The sequence below is a fragment of the Lissotriton vulgaris genome, chromosome 1_1 (genome assembly GCF_964263255.1).
Source record: "Lissotriton vulgaris chromosome 1_1, aLisVul1.2, whole genome shotgun sequence".
NCBI classification, from domain to species: domain Eukaryota; kingdom Metazoa; phylum Chordata; class Amphibia; order Caudata; family Salamandridae; genus Lissotriton; species Lissotriton vulgaris.
The window spans coordinates 2,087,004,412-2,087,021,231 of NC_141685.1; positions in this window are offsets into that span (position 1 = coordinate 2,087,004,412).

Genomic DNA, 16,820 nt, shown 5'->3' on the forward strand with positions numbered 1-16,820 from the left:
TAGACAAAGAGAGGGAGTTGTTTCAGTTCCAGTAGATCAGAGTGGACCTTATGTTGAAGTGATTACATCAGATGTGTCAGAGCCTTTTCTGTTGGATACTGGTGCTGCGAAGAGTTCTATCATACACTCGAAACTCCCTGGCGCACCTTTGTCTGGCTTAAAGAATGTTTCAGTAGGTTTCTCTGGCGCCCCAGTAAGTAATCCGATTTCTAGTCCTTTGTCTCTTTTTGTTGGACCTTGTGAATTCGAAGCACCCCTTATTCTGACGACAGGTTGTGGTGAGAACTTGTTGGGATTGGATTTGTTGAAAAGATTGTATGCGACGCTACATTGTTCTCCTTCAGGAGTACAGCTTACATTAGGTAAGAGAGTGATCTCTCCGATGTATTTATCTAAAGATCGACTTCCAGCAGAATTGTCTTCTCTTCCTGATACTCTTTGGGCTACTGGTCCTAATGATGTGGGTCTTTTGGAGATCCCGCCATACGTTGTGACGCTGAAAGCGAATGCTAGATTGCCACATATTCCCCAATATCGGATTTCTAGTGATGGTGAAAGAGCGCTTTTGGCGATTATCTATGATCTGATTGAGAAAGGTGTGATTGAAGAAACGAGAGGTAATGTGTGCAATAGTCCGGTGTTGCCTGTTCTGAAACGTACTGATTCTTCACAACCGCGTGTGTATAGGTTTGTGATAGATCTTCGTGAGGTGAATAAGATTGTAGTTCCGCAATTCCCTGTTGTGCCAGATATCACTGCTTTACTGACTTTGATTCCAGCTTCTGCCACGTGGTTTTCGGTGATTGATTTGAAGAATGCTTTCTTCAGTATCCCGATTGCCGAGGAGAGTAGAGATATTTTTGGCTTCTCTTTAGAAGGCCGAAGTTTCCGGTTCAAGCGCGCTCCTCAAGGCTATTGTGAGAGTCCATCCATCTATAGTCAGGCTTTAAAAACACAGCTTGATACGATTGTCTTACTTGATGGTGCTGCTCTTATTCAGTATGTCGACGATTTGTTAGTTGCTGCTGATAATGAAGAGATTTGTAAAGAGGCTACTTTGTCGTTGTTGCGTCATTTGTCTGATTTCCATCATAAGGTGTCTCTTTCGAAGTTGCAGTATTGTCGACAAGAAGTGACCTATTTAGGTCATTTCTTATCGAAGGAAGAAAGAAGATTGACCCCAGAAAGAATTCAAGCGATCGCGAAAATGAGTGTGCCAACTACACAGAGAGAAGTGCGTGCTTTCCTGGGTATTACGTCGTATTGTAGACAGTGGATTCTGAATTTTTTGCTACTTGCAAAACCTTTGTTAGCTCTTACTGTTAAGGATACTCTGAATCCTATTTCTTGGACTGACGAATGTCAGAAGAGTTTTTCAGAATTGCGTGACGCATTGTGTTCGGCTCCTGTGTTGGGTACTCCCAACTATAGTAAGCCTTTTACACTCTATGTTCATGAGAGAGAGGGATGTGCATTGTCAGTTTTGACACAGCAGTTCAGTGATAAGCAACGTCCATGTGCGTATTTCTCGTCGTCTTTGGATCCGGTAGCTAGAGCATTGTCGAGTTGTTTGAGAGCTACAGCAGCAGCGGCTGTCAGTTGGTGAATGAACTACTTGAGTCACTTACTTTGCCGTTGCAAGTTGCGATTGTGAAATGCAGCGCACATAAGAAAGTTACTGATGACGTTCGTCGTGGTAATGCGTTTGCAGATGAAGTTGCGAAAGAAACGGTGAGAGCTGTGATGAGTCGAATGTATGTTGCTGGTCCGGCGAGATGGGTTCCGGATAGAAGTATGTGTGAAGATACGATAGAGAGTGTGAAGTCAATTCAAGCTGAAGCTACAGAGAAAGAGTTGAACGAATGCAGAGAAAGTAAGGGTAAATTGGATTCGAATGGTTGTTGGGTTGAGTTGTCAAAGAATCAGCAATGGTTGTTACCTGATGCGTACGTGCTTGCAGTGGTTACGATGGTGCATGGAATGGCTCATATCAGTGCAAAAGGGATTTGTAAGTTGTTGGCTCCAGTATGGCAAAATGCTGGAATTCCTAAGTGTGCAGAGAATCTGATTAAGAACTGTATGGTTTGTCTGATGTATAATCCTGGTAAGGGAACTCCAACTCCAGCTGGTCATTTTGCGCCTCCGACGTATCTGTTTGAGGTTTTGCAATTAGATTTCATCCACATGGAGAGGTTCAACAACTTGAAATACGTACTCGTGGTTGTTTGTGCCTTTTCAAGATGGGCAGAAGCATATCCCCTGAAAGATAATACTGCTTTGTCCACAGCTAAAGCTCTTGTTAAGGAATTTTTCCCTAGGTTTGGTTTGCCAAGAATGGTCTGGAGTGACAATGGGAGTGAATTTGTGGGACAAGTGATGAAGAGAGTGTGTGAAGGTTTGGGAATTCGACAAAAGTTTCACGCTGCAAATCACCCCCAATCAGCTGGTTTGGTGGAATGTTATAATGGCACCCTTAAGTTAAAACTGGCCAAGATTCAGGCAACTCCGGTCTACAATGGCCCGATGCTTTGCCATTAGCACTTTTGTCGACTAGGATGACTGTACATTCACGAGTGGGACTTAGTCCTTATGAAGTTGTTTTTGGTCGCCAGGCAAACATATGGGGAGTGCCCAGGCCGACAAAATTCAGCGAAATTGAGCACCCTGTATTGCTTGACTATCTGTACGAATTGACTGCTAAATTGCGTGTTTTACACCAACAGGTTCATGATACATTGCCTCAGGCCCTCGAAGATTCAGGACACGCCATTGAACCTGGTTCCTGGGTTTTGGTTAAGAACTTTCAGCGAACAAAGAACGATCAGCCCCGCTGGAGCGCACCCTACTTGGTGCTATTGTCCACGCGATCCGCAGTACTAGTGCGCGGTAAAAAGAACTGGATCCACGGCGTACATTGTAAGAGGGCCCCTTTGCCTCTGCCGTACGACCAGTGGATCCAAAAAGGTATTCCAGACTCTGAAAGTGAAACCGTGCCTCGTTTTCTGCCTTTTAGCGATGCACATTTAATTGGGACAAACTCTGAGCGAGAAAGCGACGATCCTCTGCAAGAAGCTGTGCCTCCGTCAAATCGCTTGGACACTTCTGAACCTGAACTTTTGTTCCATGATCAGACATTGCCTGGCAAAGGCCGTTATGATTTGCGACTAAGAGTCGTGGGACTAATAAAATGAGAAATTCTTTTCTTTGCTATATTTGAATCTATGCTCTCTCCTCCGAGGAACTGTTTTGACCGATTTTTGTTTTTCGAACCGCCATCCGGGTACAGCTGTAGGGTCGCGGTGTAAAGACTTGGGAGTCCAAGCCGAAGACACAAGGTCGACGGTTCTGGTTTGTTCCAGGGCGTTCCCTGAACTGACAGGCGCATTCCTTAGCACGGAAGACCCAACCGCCGCGAACAGCGCGGTTAGAGGATGGAGTTTTTCGAGATGGAGAGACCTGTTGAAAGAATGAGCTTTAAGAGCAAAATGTGTAAAGTCATGAGCAGAAAGTGTTTCTTAATATTGTGTCATTTTATATTACTTAGTTTAATGATGTTTCTGATGGGATATATTATATTCTCTTTTCAAGTGACGTTTGCACCCACTACACAACCCATACCTCCTCCTACTGTTTCTTCGCATTCTTTTCACCCTCTGCCTGAACATGAGTCCATTAGAAGATTGGAATTCGTTAATAACTCTTTTGTTCAGCTACTGCACCAACATCAGCTTGTAGTGAACACGACTAATCGTTGGGTGTGTGGTCTTATGCCTCATACTACTGATAAAGGTATTCCTTACCTGGTCCTGCCATTCAGTTATAATGGTTCTGTGTGGGCATACAGAACGATGTTCATTTATGCTCGTGAAGTTTACCCCCTACGTTCTGTGAAAGACAATCCAAAGAATAGTGCTCTAGTTAAGGGTATAGTAGACATGATTAGAGGAATTAGTTCATATGAGACTATCCCGAAAGATGAGACACTAGCATATATTAGATGGAACGTTACTGGATATGGAGTTAGTCTGAGTGAGAACCAGCGAGCGAAAAGATCCTCTCCGATTTGGGTTGTACCCCATCAGGGTCATTACTGTCTGCAAGGTAATGGCAAGAATCCGAAAACTCAGTTAGGGAAGAGTGTTTGCACTGAGACGTATGTTTTAGCGTCCCAGTCTTCCCCATCGTTTTTAGCAGCTAAGGGTACCTATTTTGTCTGCTACCATAGAGCATACACGTGGTTGCCCCCTGATTTCTCGGGCACATGTTTTGTCTCGTTCCTGTTGCCTCCTACGTATACAGCTGCGGCAGATTACCACAAGACGAGAGTCGTTAGAGGTGTCTTCAGTAAGGAAGATACTGCAGGACATGAATTAGGAGATTTTTTGAAGGGTTTTCTGCCGTTTTGGGGACCTATGGTTAACAGCAGGAACATCCGACAGCTGACGAGAGTGGTTGAGTCCACCATAGTCGAAACTGCCGGTGCCCTTAGTAACTTGATCCGACTTAGCTCCAGTCGGATCGCCTTATGACTCTTCAGAACAGAGTTGCGTTAGATGTCATACTTGCAGATAGAGGAGGGGTATGTAAATTGATTCAATAGAGCTGCTGCGTTTTCAATCCAGACAACGCTCCGACAGTCTACCAAGCCATTTCCAAGCTGCATAAGATCTCCGAGTCTGTACATGTGGACGAAGGAGATTGGTCGTTACTGGGATGGTTTTGGGGATTGTTATCCACCTGGGGATGGAAGATTCTGATGATCATTGGGATGGTTTTAGCTATCCTTTTCCTGTTCTGTCTTTGCGTACAGTGTTCTCCTGCTGTGTGTGGTCTTTGTGCTACTTCGTGTGTGAGTAGACCTGTCCAGAGAGAGCTACTAAGTAATAGGATGATGCTTCAGCAACATCTTGATGATCTGATGAATATAGACCTAGATTCAGACTGACGTGAGTTTGGGTTTATTGCCTATGTATGGGAAAAAGGAGGGTCTGAGGTTCCGTGATTCTGAACCCGTTCAATAAAGGTCATCGTATCGTGACGATTCTGGTATCAGCGAACCGCAAATGACGAGTGCGGCATGTACGAGTGTTTTCGTCATGTTCGATTGATGGATACACTGTGTATTTAGGGATTTCGTTCCGAACCTTCGGGTTCCATTTTGCGTACGGTAGCCATTTTGTGGTTGCCCTCACATAGGCCAATGACTACGGCCGAACGAGTCTTTAGGACACGTACACCTTTAGCTGACTTCTGTGTGACCTGAGCGAACTGAATCCATTGCCCGAAGCTAACCTTGTTGAGCCAGTTCCTTGTTCGGATCTGGTCAAGATAGAGATCAAAGAGCAGGACATTGCTGAGTTTATGGTACACGCACACACCCTTCTATCTTGCTTCTCAAATATTTCTGTTCCTTCTTTTATGGCCTATTTATGGTTTGGGTTGAGGTCTTTTTATTATGGGTTTGTCCGGCCTGTCCGAGCAAGAATGTTGGGTTTTTCTTATAATTGATGATGGGCTGGACAACTGAAAGTGGGCTTGTCGTTATGCGATACCTTTTGAAATGTCACTGTGTGATTGGACAGTTCGTAAGTAATTGATGCTAGTCAGGAATGTAATTTTTGGCATAAAAGATGATGTCTCGCAATACGAAAATTGTACAGTCTCTGACGAACCACCCCTTTCGTGGTTCGTAGACTTCTGTTCCTGGTTGCAGCCAATAAATTTGATCCTTGACGTCACTGAGAAGTATCCCATGTCTCTGTATTCTAAGACAGGTGAACCCGAAGACATTGGACGTGCCCCTGGCGCCGCTGGGTTCTAAAACCTGGTTCTTCACCCCATGATATTGGGACAATAAAAGGTACATATTTGGCATAGATACCTTATATAGAAAAAAGTTACGGAGGCCTAAGTGTAAAGTACCACAAATAGCCAATAAAGGGCTCAGCCCTGGGTTGAAAAAGTCTCAGCAGTTAAAGGGGTTAAAGTAAACCTTTAAACTTTTGGAAACTTGCAGTACCACTGAGTGACCTTTCTATAGTAGTTTCTTCCTAGGTGCAATTTTAAAAGAACCTGAGAAAACAGGGAAGGAAACCACCACTGCTTTAGACAAGAAAAACATCACAAATATGCCCCCTGGGATGTGCAAGACATCCAGGTAGGGCCAAACTGAGTCAGGAAGCTGGAGACAAGGTAACCAGGCAGAATCATGAGCCACATCTGCTCAGAGCAGAAGCAAGTGCTGCTCTAATTGTAGAGAGGACCACTCAACTAGGTAAAAGCAAGAAGTGGATGTACCCTGACTGTGCTGCAGCAAAAGTGTAACAGTTGTGAATTTACAGTTTCGATTGGTAATCACATATAAATGGTGAGCACAGTTCTCAAGTATTTCTCTTAAACAACTCTTCACCTTCGTCATTTACTATGGGTATAAACCATTCTATTCTTTTTCTCTAAATATTTAAACATGTAACTGTTTAACATTTTAAGTCCAAACTCTACTTCCACATCTTTGAAATAGACACTTGCATGCATAAGCTTAAAGAAAGCTTATAGCTGTCACTTTAGTACTCAATAATTAAAAGTGGCCGGGTTAGGTATCATTCTACTTCACATCTTGAATACAAAAATAGAACCTCCAAAGCATGAACTATAGTTTATAATACAGAAGCAAGTATCTATGTTTCAGTTATTTCTATTTAAGAAACCCTCACAAGAATGCTGCTTTAATTCCATCTGAGACTTCAGTGAATATGTTCTAAGAGTGAATCCCCTCCATAATTAGGAGATCTCCCAAGACCATTTAAATCTCACTTTCTCTTAGTCCTACCTGCCTTCTCCAATTTCAGTCATGTAACAGAGTTAAGTCTCTATCTCCACTTATCTTTGAGCTCTCAACTTGATTCAACACCACCAATGTCTCATATTTCTCCCTCAACAGGTTGCCACCCTCAACATCCATGACATCACAAGTGGTAATGGCTCTAACCAGCACTGAAATATACTAATACTGGCACATACTGGCAAATCACACAAATACACAAACATGTAAACTGTAAACACGTACACCCAATATGTATATAAAAGATATTTCACTCATGATAAACATGTATTCTTATTTAATCACCTGGATCATTCTCATGAATAATACACTTCTCTAAGGTCTTCTTTAGAAAAGCATAGATGACTTACATAAAGATTTTTTCATTTATAGAATCATATGTACAAGATACACTTGGCACTATGAATGTACACATCACTTTTGTTCAAGTTCAAGTTCGGAGATTTGTATAGCGCACTACTCACCCAGAAGGTCTCAAGGCGCTTGAGGGAGGGGGGGTGCTTTACTTGTCGAATATCCAAGTTTTTAGTTGCTTTCTGAAGGTGAGGTGGTTCTGTGTAAGGCGGAGGTGGGTGGGGAGAGAATTCCAGGTTTTGGCGGCTAGGTAGGAGAAGGATCTTTCGCCCATGGTGGATTTATTGATGCGCGGTATAGCGGCGAGGGCTTGATTGGACGATCGTAGTTGGCGGGAGGGGGAGTAGAAGGGCAGTCGCGTGTTGAGGCAGTCGGGTCCTTGGTCGTAGAGGGCTTTGTGTGCGTGGGTGAGGAGGCGGAACGTTATTCTCTTGTTGACGGGGAGCCAATGGAGGTCTTTGAGGTGGTCAGAAATGTGAGCTTGCCGAGGAATGTCCAATATGAGTCTGGCTGAGGCGTTTTGGATTCGTTGGAGTTTTTTTCTGAAGTTTGGCTGTGGTTCCGGCGTAGAGGGTGTTTCCGTAATCCAGTCTGCTGGTGACCAGTGCCTGGGCGACTGTTTTTCTTGTTTCTGTGGGGATCCAACAGAAGATTTTTTTGAGCATGCGGAGGATGTTGAAGCAAGATGATGAGACGGCGTTGGCTGTCTGGTCATCGAGAGGGAGGAGTCCAGGATGAATCCCAGGTTACGTGCGTGATCCGTAGGTCTGGGTGCGGTTCCCAGGGCTGGTGGCCGCCAAGAGTCGTCCCAGGCAGAGGGGATGATCCTAAGATGAGGACTTCCGTTTTGTCCGAGTTCAGTTTTAGGCGGCTGTTCTTTATCCACTCAGCTACGTCTTTCATCCCTTCGTGTAGGTTGGTTTTGGCGGTGTTTGGGTCTTTGGTGAGGGATAGGATCAGCTGAGTGTCGTCTGCGTAGGAGATAATGTTGAGGTTGTATTGGCGTGCTATGGATGCGAGGGGACTCATGTATATGTTAAAGAGGGTGGGACTGAGTGATGATCCTTGTGGTACACAGCAGATGACTTCGTGGCCTCTGATCTAAAAGGGGGGAGGCGGACTCTCTGGATTCTTCCGGCGAGGAGCAAGATGATCCAGTCCAATGCTTTCCCTTGCATTCCGATGTTGCTGAGGCATTGTATGAGGGTGCTATGACAGACTGTGTCGAAGGTTGCGGAGAGGTCGAGTAGGATGAGGGCAACTGTTTCTCCGTTGTCCAGTAGTGTTCGAATGTCGTCTGTTGCTGCGATGAGGGCGGTTTTGGTGCTGTATTTGGCTCGGAAGCTGGACTGTGAAGGGTCGAGGGATTTGTTGGATTCGAGGAAGGCGGCGAGTTGACTGTTGACGGCTTTCTCAATGACTTTGGCAGGGAATGGGAGGAGCGAGATGGGGCGGTAGTTCTTCAGTTCAGTGGGATCTGCTGTGGGTTTCTTCAGAAGGGCGCTGAGTTCGGCATGTTTTCAGCTTTCCGGGAAGGTAGCAGAGTTGAAGGAACAGTTGATGACATCGCGGAGATGGGGTGCGATGATGGAATCTGCTTTGTTGAAAATGTGGTGGGGGCATGGGTCGGTTGGCGATCCTGAGTGGATGGAGTTCATAAGGCGGATGGTGTCTTCGGTGGTGATTGGGTTCCAGGCGCACAGGTTGTTATAATGCGGTTTTGGTTCGGAGGTGGGTGGGGTGGACTGGTCTTCAGACTGGTTTTCAAAGCTGTTATGTATATCGGCGATTTTGTTGTAGAAGAATGAGGATAGAGAGTCGCAGAGTTCTTGGGAGGGAGTGATGTTGTTTGTGCCGGCAGTTGGGTTGGTAAATTCTTTGACGATGTTGAATAGTTCCTTTCTGTTATGGGCATTGTTGTCAAGCCGGTCCTTGAATGCTGATTTCTTGGTGGATCGGATCAGTTGGTGGTGTTTGCGGGTGGCGTTCTTGAAGGTGGCCAGGTTGTCAGAGGTTGGGTTTTTTCTCCAGGCTTTCTCGTGAGTCCGACAGATCTTTTTGGATTTCTTGAGGTCATCGTTGAACCAGGGGGCTTTTTTGCTACTTTACTTGAAAGGATGGTTCTTCAAGGGTGCTAGTTCGTCGGCGCTGTGGGTGATCCATTGTGTGAGGTTGGTGGCTGCTTGGTTTGGGTTCGATGATATGGCAGGGGGGTTTTGGTGGAGCGAAGTGAAGAGCTGGTCGGTGGTGATTTTGTTCCAGTTTCTTCGAGGAATAGGATGTGGGGGGATGTGGGTCATGGTCTTTTTGTAGCTGAAGTGAACGCAGCTGTGGTCCGTCCAATGGAGGGCTGTGGTGTGATCGAAGGAGATGTGCTTGCTGGAGGTGAAGATAGGGTCGAGCGTGTGTCCGGCAAGGTGGGTGGGGGTGTCAACAAGTTGTTTGAGTCCGAGATTGTTCAGGTTGTCCACAAGGGAGGTGGTGTTGCTGTTGTTTTTCTTTTCCAGATGGAAGTTGAGGTCTCCTAGTAGAATGTAGTTCTCGGAGGTGAGGGCATGTGGACTGATGAAGTCAGTGACGTCTTCACTGAATTGTGTGCGGAGTCCTGGTGGTCTGTAGATGAGGGTGCCTCTGAGTGTGGTCTTGGGGTTGGTGTGGATCTGAAAATGAAGGTGTTCGGCGTTAGCGAGGTTATCGTCGGAGCTGGTTGTGATGCGGATGGTGTTCTTATGGACGATGGCGATGCCTCCTCCTGTTTGGTTGATGTGGTCCTTTCGGATGATCTTGTAGCCATCCGGGATGGCTATGGAGATGTCGGGTGCTGAAGAGGCGTTCATCCAGGTTTCCGTAAGGAAGGCGATGTCTGGCGCTGTGGTGTCGAGTAGGTTCCAAAGTTCAATGGAGTGTCTGTGGACCGAGCGTGTGTTGAGCAGGATGCACTTTAGGTGGTTAGTGTCGGAGCTCTGTTTGGAGTTAGTGGATTTGGTGTGGGTCCTGATGCAGTCGAACTTGCAGGAGTGGCAGGTGAAGGGTCCATGGGTGTGTCCTGGGGCGGCTTGGTAGCAGTTTGGGAGTCGGCCGGGGTTAAGTGCTGAGAGGGATGCGGCATCGCACGTTATGCGGGTGGAGTGGGTTTTGCGTGGGCCAGGGGGTCTGGCGCTGGGCGCGGCCCAGGCGCGGACGGGCGTCGACGGGCTTACCTTTGGCGCACCTTCGGCGCGCATGGGGCGCGACCGCTGCGCGTGAACGCTGCGCGAAAAAGCATCTGTCATATATGGGTAGTGGAGGGGGGAGGGGGGAGGGGCGAGGGAGGAGCAGCTGGGAGGCGGTAGCAGGGTGGAGGTCCGGGCAGGGAGGCACAACAACAAACAACAAAATGGCTGCAGGCCAAAAGCGAAACTGGATTGGGGCACAAGGTAAAATAAACGCTATGCAGAAATCAAAATCCAACCTTCTATTAATGCTATGCACAAAGTTAATTATTCAGCCTAAGGCAGCCAATCACAATACAATGCTGTTGGAAGCGCGCTTTCGAAATATAGCTCTACGATCAATATTTAAAGAGAGCAGCAGGCAGGCACTAATGCGCGTTTAACAAATAAAGCGCTACGATAGAATAATTAATGGCAAGCAGATAACAATGGCAATGCGAGTAAGGCAGTCTGGCAGCGCAAAGCGCTACGATACCGCAACAGTGCTGGGAGCTGTGTGGGGAGCGACAACTGCATGCCACTTCAAACACTGTCCACTCAGTAGTACCACAAAGAGATCTCCCTCAACATCTTAATACGCTGGAACACCTAACTATATATGTCAGTCAACGCTATATACTTTGGTAAATAAACTGCACCTGTTATTTATTTTTTAATATCTCTTACCTTAAAAGGGTCAAAGCATGTTATATGTTATGTTATTTTATTTTATGTTATGTTATATTAATTTGGCAGGTGTGTAGGTTTATGGTCTCCAAGGTGCAGAACTCAAAAAGTGAGGAGGAGGCTCTGATATGTTGAGGGAGGTCATTTCATATCTTGGGTGAGATGTAGAAAAAATAGCGAGCACCAGTTTTGCTTTTGATGATGCAGGGAATGCATGCGAGTGACAGTGAGGCAGAGCATAGGTGTCTGGTGGGTTGGTGAAAGTGTATGTGGCTGTTCAAATATTCTGGCCCTGTGTTGTGTAGGGCTTTGTATGTGTGCGCGAGAGTTTTGATGTCCCTGTGCATGGGAAAGGGGAACAAGTGGAGCTCCCTGAGGTGCGTTGGGATGTGGGTGCAGCGTGGGAGGCTGAGTAAGAGTCTTGCAGTGATGTTCTGGATGGTATGGAGTCTGTGTAGGAGTTGATTGGAGATTCTGGCATAGAGTGCTGCCATAGTCCAGTCTGCTGGTGATGTTTGCATGCACGATGGTCCGTCTGGTGTTCTGAGGCAACCATTTGAAGATTTTTTGCAGCATGGGTAGGATTTGAACTCAGTAGGTGCACACGGTTGACTTTACCTGTCATGTTGAGCTTGTCGTCTAGCATGATCCCAAGATTTCTTGCATGGTCTGTGGGTGAAGGGTGTTGGTCCTAGCTCTGACAGCCACCAGGTGGAGTCCCATGGGGAGGTCTTGTTGCTGAAGACCAGTACTTCTGTCTTAGGTCAAATGTTACTTTTGGGCCTGCAGCACAGATCGTGCCTCCCACATAAGAAGACTTTCAAACCTGTCCTAGGCCTGCATTGCAGTGCCTGTGTACAGTTTACTGCCACTTCGACTTGGCATTTAAAACTACTTGCCAAGCCTCAAACTCCCCTTTTATTACATATAAGTAACCCTAAGGTAGACTCTTAGTAACCCTGAGGGCAAGGTGCCATGGAAGTAAAAGGTAAGACGTGTGTTTAATCTTTACATGTTTCGATAGTGACAACCCCTCTCATAGGCGCGCATTGCAAATTCCTAAATATACTTTTAAGCTGTAATTCCTTATCAGAGAGGAGTCGCGTTTTCATGTTTCATATCTTTAGATGGTAATGATAAATCCTCCTTACTGGTGACGTTAGATTTAACGTTACTGTTTTAGAAATGTCACTTTTAGAAAATTGGCATTTCTCTTCACTTACTGCTCTGTTTGCCTGACAGCCTGTCTCCAATACATGTTACGAGTGGGTGACAGCTGCACTTTGTGCATTCCATCTAGACAGCCACAACATAGGAAGGATAGGTGTGTCTGAGTACCCATCTACATACATCTGCATTCTGATGGCTGTGCCTGGGCAGGATGGAAGGGAGGGGCTAACACTTCACTTGACTAGGCTATGTTGTGTCTCCCACAAATGACTGATTAACCCCCACAGATAGTCTGGCAGACAAGACTGGGTTGAAAAGGATACATTTCAGAGAGCTGCTTTGAAGTCACCCACCACATCAAAGGCAATTTTGAGTATAAGTACTGGGTCTCTGACCCCATCAAATCAGACACTAATGGACTTGTAACTGAAGCTCTGCCAGATGAACTGCTGTGCTGCCTAATGGAATCAACTGGACTGCTGATCTGGGAATCTGCTTTTCTGTTGTTCCCCTGTTGCTCTCTGACTCCGCTTAAGGAGAGCTGGACACTCCCTTCACTCCAAGTGATCTCCAAGGGCTTGATGGCTTGTCTCCTGTTGCTTGAGACTCAGGGATATCAAAGTCTCTAACCCTGCCTCCTTGCCTGGCTCACTGGAAGTAGCCCAGATACTTGCAACATGGATTTCAATGCATCTCCTGCCTGTGTGTAGCAGAACCAGTGCTTCGACCCAGTTCTGGGAGTAAGATTGGTGAATCACATTAGAACCAGTGCTTTTGCCTCCAGAGATTGAGGCATTGGACAGTGTATCGCTGCCTCTTGGTGAGTTTGACGCATCCTCTCAAGAACGTGGCAGATTCGGCTGCATCGCTCAACACTTCTCAACTCCAGCACCTGTCTTCAAAACTGACGCATCGCTTTCACTGCTTGGAGGAGATTGACGCATGCCTGGACATTGATGCATCTCACCATTTGCGATCAGGAAAGGTACTGTGTTCACCAGGGCTTGCACGGGACCTGTAGCCAGCCGGTGCTCCCTTGCAATCAGCTCGAACTTTGACTGTGCCCGGTCCAGCACGGTGTAAAGTAACCTTTTTAGTGCTACTTGCTTCTAAGCACTGTACTGAATGTATTCCTTAAAATTAAATATGTCAATGTCTATACATTGAATTTTTGTCGTTTTGGTCTGGTTTTGTTCATAATATAATAATCTATTATTATAAACCTGTGTGGAGTCTTTTTGTGGTGTATTCATTGTGTCACTTTGTGTGTGTGTGTAGCAGAAATACTTTACACATTGTCTTTTAAGACAAGAATGACTGCTTTGGGCCAAGCTACCAGAGGAGGAGAACAGGTTAGCTTTAGTTGTGCAACTGAAGCCCTACGCAACGCTGCTGTCCCTGCTCGGCGCCCTGCCTTGTCAGCCTTGGGAGTTACTGCTGTGGGCCTGTGCTTTTTCTCGGCGTTTCTCAGCATTCTGTCCGGTCCAGCAGACATACAGACTGGATTAACTGAAGCCCTAGGCAACGCTGTTGTCCCTGCTCGGCGCCCTGCCTTGTCAGCCAATATACGGAGTGATTGAAGCTCCTGCAATACTGCTGGCGCTGCTACACCCTCGACGGTGAATAACTGGGAACTGGGGGCATTGGTCGCTGGATGCTGGACGCTGGACGCTGGTTCGGGCGCTGGTCTGCTGGTCTGCTTGCGAGGTAATGCGCGCTGGGTTTTACCCAGTTCGCGCTCGCTTTGCTTGTACCGCGCCCTTCTCCGCGACTCCTCACTGATTGCACTGACTGTGAATCTGATTGCGACTGCGAAGCTCTGAAAACTGTGAAGGGGCAAAGCTGACTTTCCCATCTCATACCCCATGAACCTTGCTCTACTCTACGCTCCTCGCTTCCTCACTTATTAGCGATCTGAAAAGCTGTGACATTTTTCAGAGTATAGCCCAGTGTATCTATAAGCCCACGTTTCAGATGGCGGCAAGAGTGAGGGGCAAACAGTCCAAGCCAGAGCTGGGAAAGGAGGTTAAGCTCCCAATTCCGATCAGATCTCCATCAACCACAAAAGGAGAGAGAAAAAACAAAAGGAAAAATCAACAAAAGGAAGCCCTAAAACAGAAGGCAACGGAATCTACTGACTCATACAGAAAAAATTATTATAATGTGTTAAGGAAACAGGCTGAGGAAGACAATGACGACAACGAGGAAAATGATCAAGAGGAGGGTGAAGAAGATGAAGATGTAGAGAGCCTGACCTTGTCTGAACAATCTGCAGAATTGAGCTTGCTTGCTGTTGACGACAAAGGAGAGGAAGGTGCGAAAGACAAGGGAACAAGAATGGACCAGGGGGATAAAAATATGGAAAAAACGGACAAAACGGTTACAGCTGCTAATATGTCCCCTACTACTTGCCCTGAGAGTCGATCTACCCCCAAACAATACCCTCTCTTTTCAAAACCCCTTCTACAGCAAGGACAATCTTCGAGCACTCCTACACGCGGGGGGTCAAAGCAGGGGTTTACAAGTCTCATTTTAGAACATGATGTCTCCAACACTGGAGGGAAAGTAAGTAGCCCCACAACACAAAAGACACCAACAAGGCTAGAAGATGCTGCATTACCCACATCAACGGTTTCAACTGAGATCTCTTCCAATACTTCCCTTCCCTCCCACCCTCTGCTGCCATCTGTTATAAGCCCAAGCCCAAGCCCAGGCCCAAGCAACAAGCAAACCACGATAGTTCCAAGTCAAGCCCTAAGCCTAAAAGCCTCCCTGATCTCCCAAGATGACGGCTTGCTTGCTCTTCCGAGTGCTACAAAAGCAAATACGATGGAAGATATCCTAGTTACTATCCTCCAGGAACTAAGAGACTTTAAATCCTCTCAGGCTCAGGAAATTTCACTCTTACACAGTAGGCTTACGAAGATGGAGGAGTGCCTCTGCAATATTCCTCTGAGGGTCTCTGAAGCCGAAGTCCAGATATCTTCTCTAGAGGACTCTTTGACAACAATTCAGTAAAATCTTGTGGATGCTAATAGAGAGAAATCCCACTTAGAGGCAAAGCTCCAGGACCTTGAGAATTATAATAGGAGATCTAATCTACGACTTGTAGGCATACCAGAGGGCCTTGAAGATAAGGATGTAGTCAGGTGGACAGATTCTTTGTTGAAAAAAGCTATCCCTGAGCTGCAAGGTGACCTGACTATTACAAGGGCGCACAGAGTCCCTGCACATAAACCTAATAATTTGAAATACCCACGTACAATCCTGCTCAACTTTTCAGATGTTAGGGTAAAAGAAAAAATTCTAAATACCGCATTTTCTAAAAGAACTTTTAATGTGGAGGGGGTGAATAATTTTCGAATTTTTGGTGACATGTCGGTAGCATCTGCTCACAGACGCAGGGACTTTGTGAAGCTCATCGACTCCTTTAAGAGCAAGGGAGCCCAAGCCATGATAGTGCAGCAATCGAAACTCAAAGTCTTGGCTAAAGGAAAAATTTTTATATTCTCGGTTCTACACGAAGCCCAGACATTCCTCGGCGGCCTCGGGGGGGTAATTAATTAAGCTGCTTAATTTTGCTGAATTTACTATTACCTTACGGCGGACACTTGATGGAAACAGGAAGCACACAAGGATGCAATGAGAAGGCATCCAAAAAGAAGATACACCAGAGATGGACGGAAGTGGGACACTGGGGTCTCCCTCCACTCAAGGGGGGAGGGAAGGGGGGTGAAGGGGGGTGTCGCAAGAGGGAAAAAAAGAGAGTTCAAATGCAAATAAGGGGGGGACAAAAAATATATATATTTCACACTTTCAAATTCCCATGATTACGGTACGAGCAATGTTATTCTTCTATTTTCTTTTTTTTTCTTTTTTCTTTCTCTTTTCTATCTTGCACAAAATAATATCTTGCACTCGCCACTTTAGCTCACATCGATTATGATAAGATGACAAGTTTTTATAAGTATACTTGCCTATTTCGCACTAGGGGGTACATACAGCCGGATTCATCAAGGTACCGTTTTGCGAGTCTCTAATAGAGAATCATAAGGAATCGCTATTAGAGACTTGCAAAACGGTATTCATGTAGGAATCGCAAAATAAAATGCGATTCCTACAAATTCCTTATTTGTGATTAGCAAATTGCTAATCGCAAATAAGGAAAAACTCCCCATTCATTCCTATGGGCCAAAAGGCCCATAGGAATGGGGAGTATTCCTTATTTGCGATTAGCAATTTGCTAATCGCAAATAAGATAGCGATTTGAAGGGTGCCAAGGGTGTCCAAAGGACACCCTGTAGCACCCCTTAAATGCACATTTCAACAGGTGTTGCGCACACACATGTCCAAAGGACATGTGTGTGTGTAACATGCAAAAGAAAAAAATGCACTAAAGTGCTTTTTACTCTTTTTTCGCAATTTACCACCAAGTCAGACTTGGTGGTAAATTGCGACCAAATATTGCGATTTCGCATTTTCTAATTGGTTGATGAATTGGATTTAAGGAATCTCTATTAGAGATTCCTTACATCCAATTCCTCACAAATATGCGATTTCTTAAATAGAGACTTTTG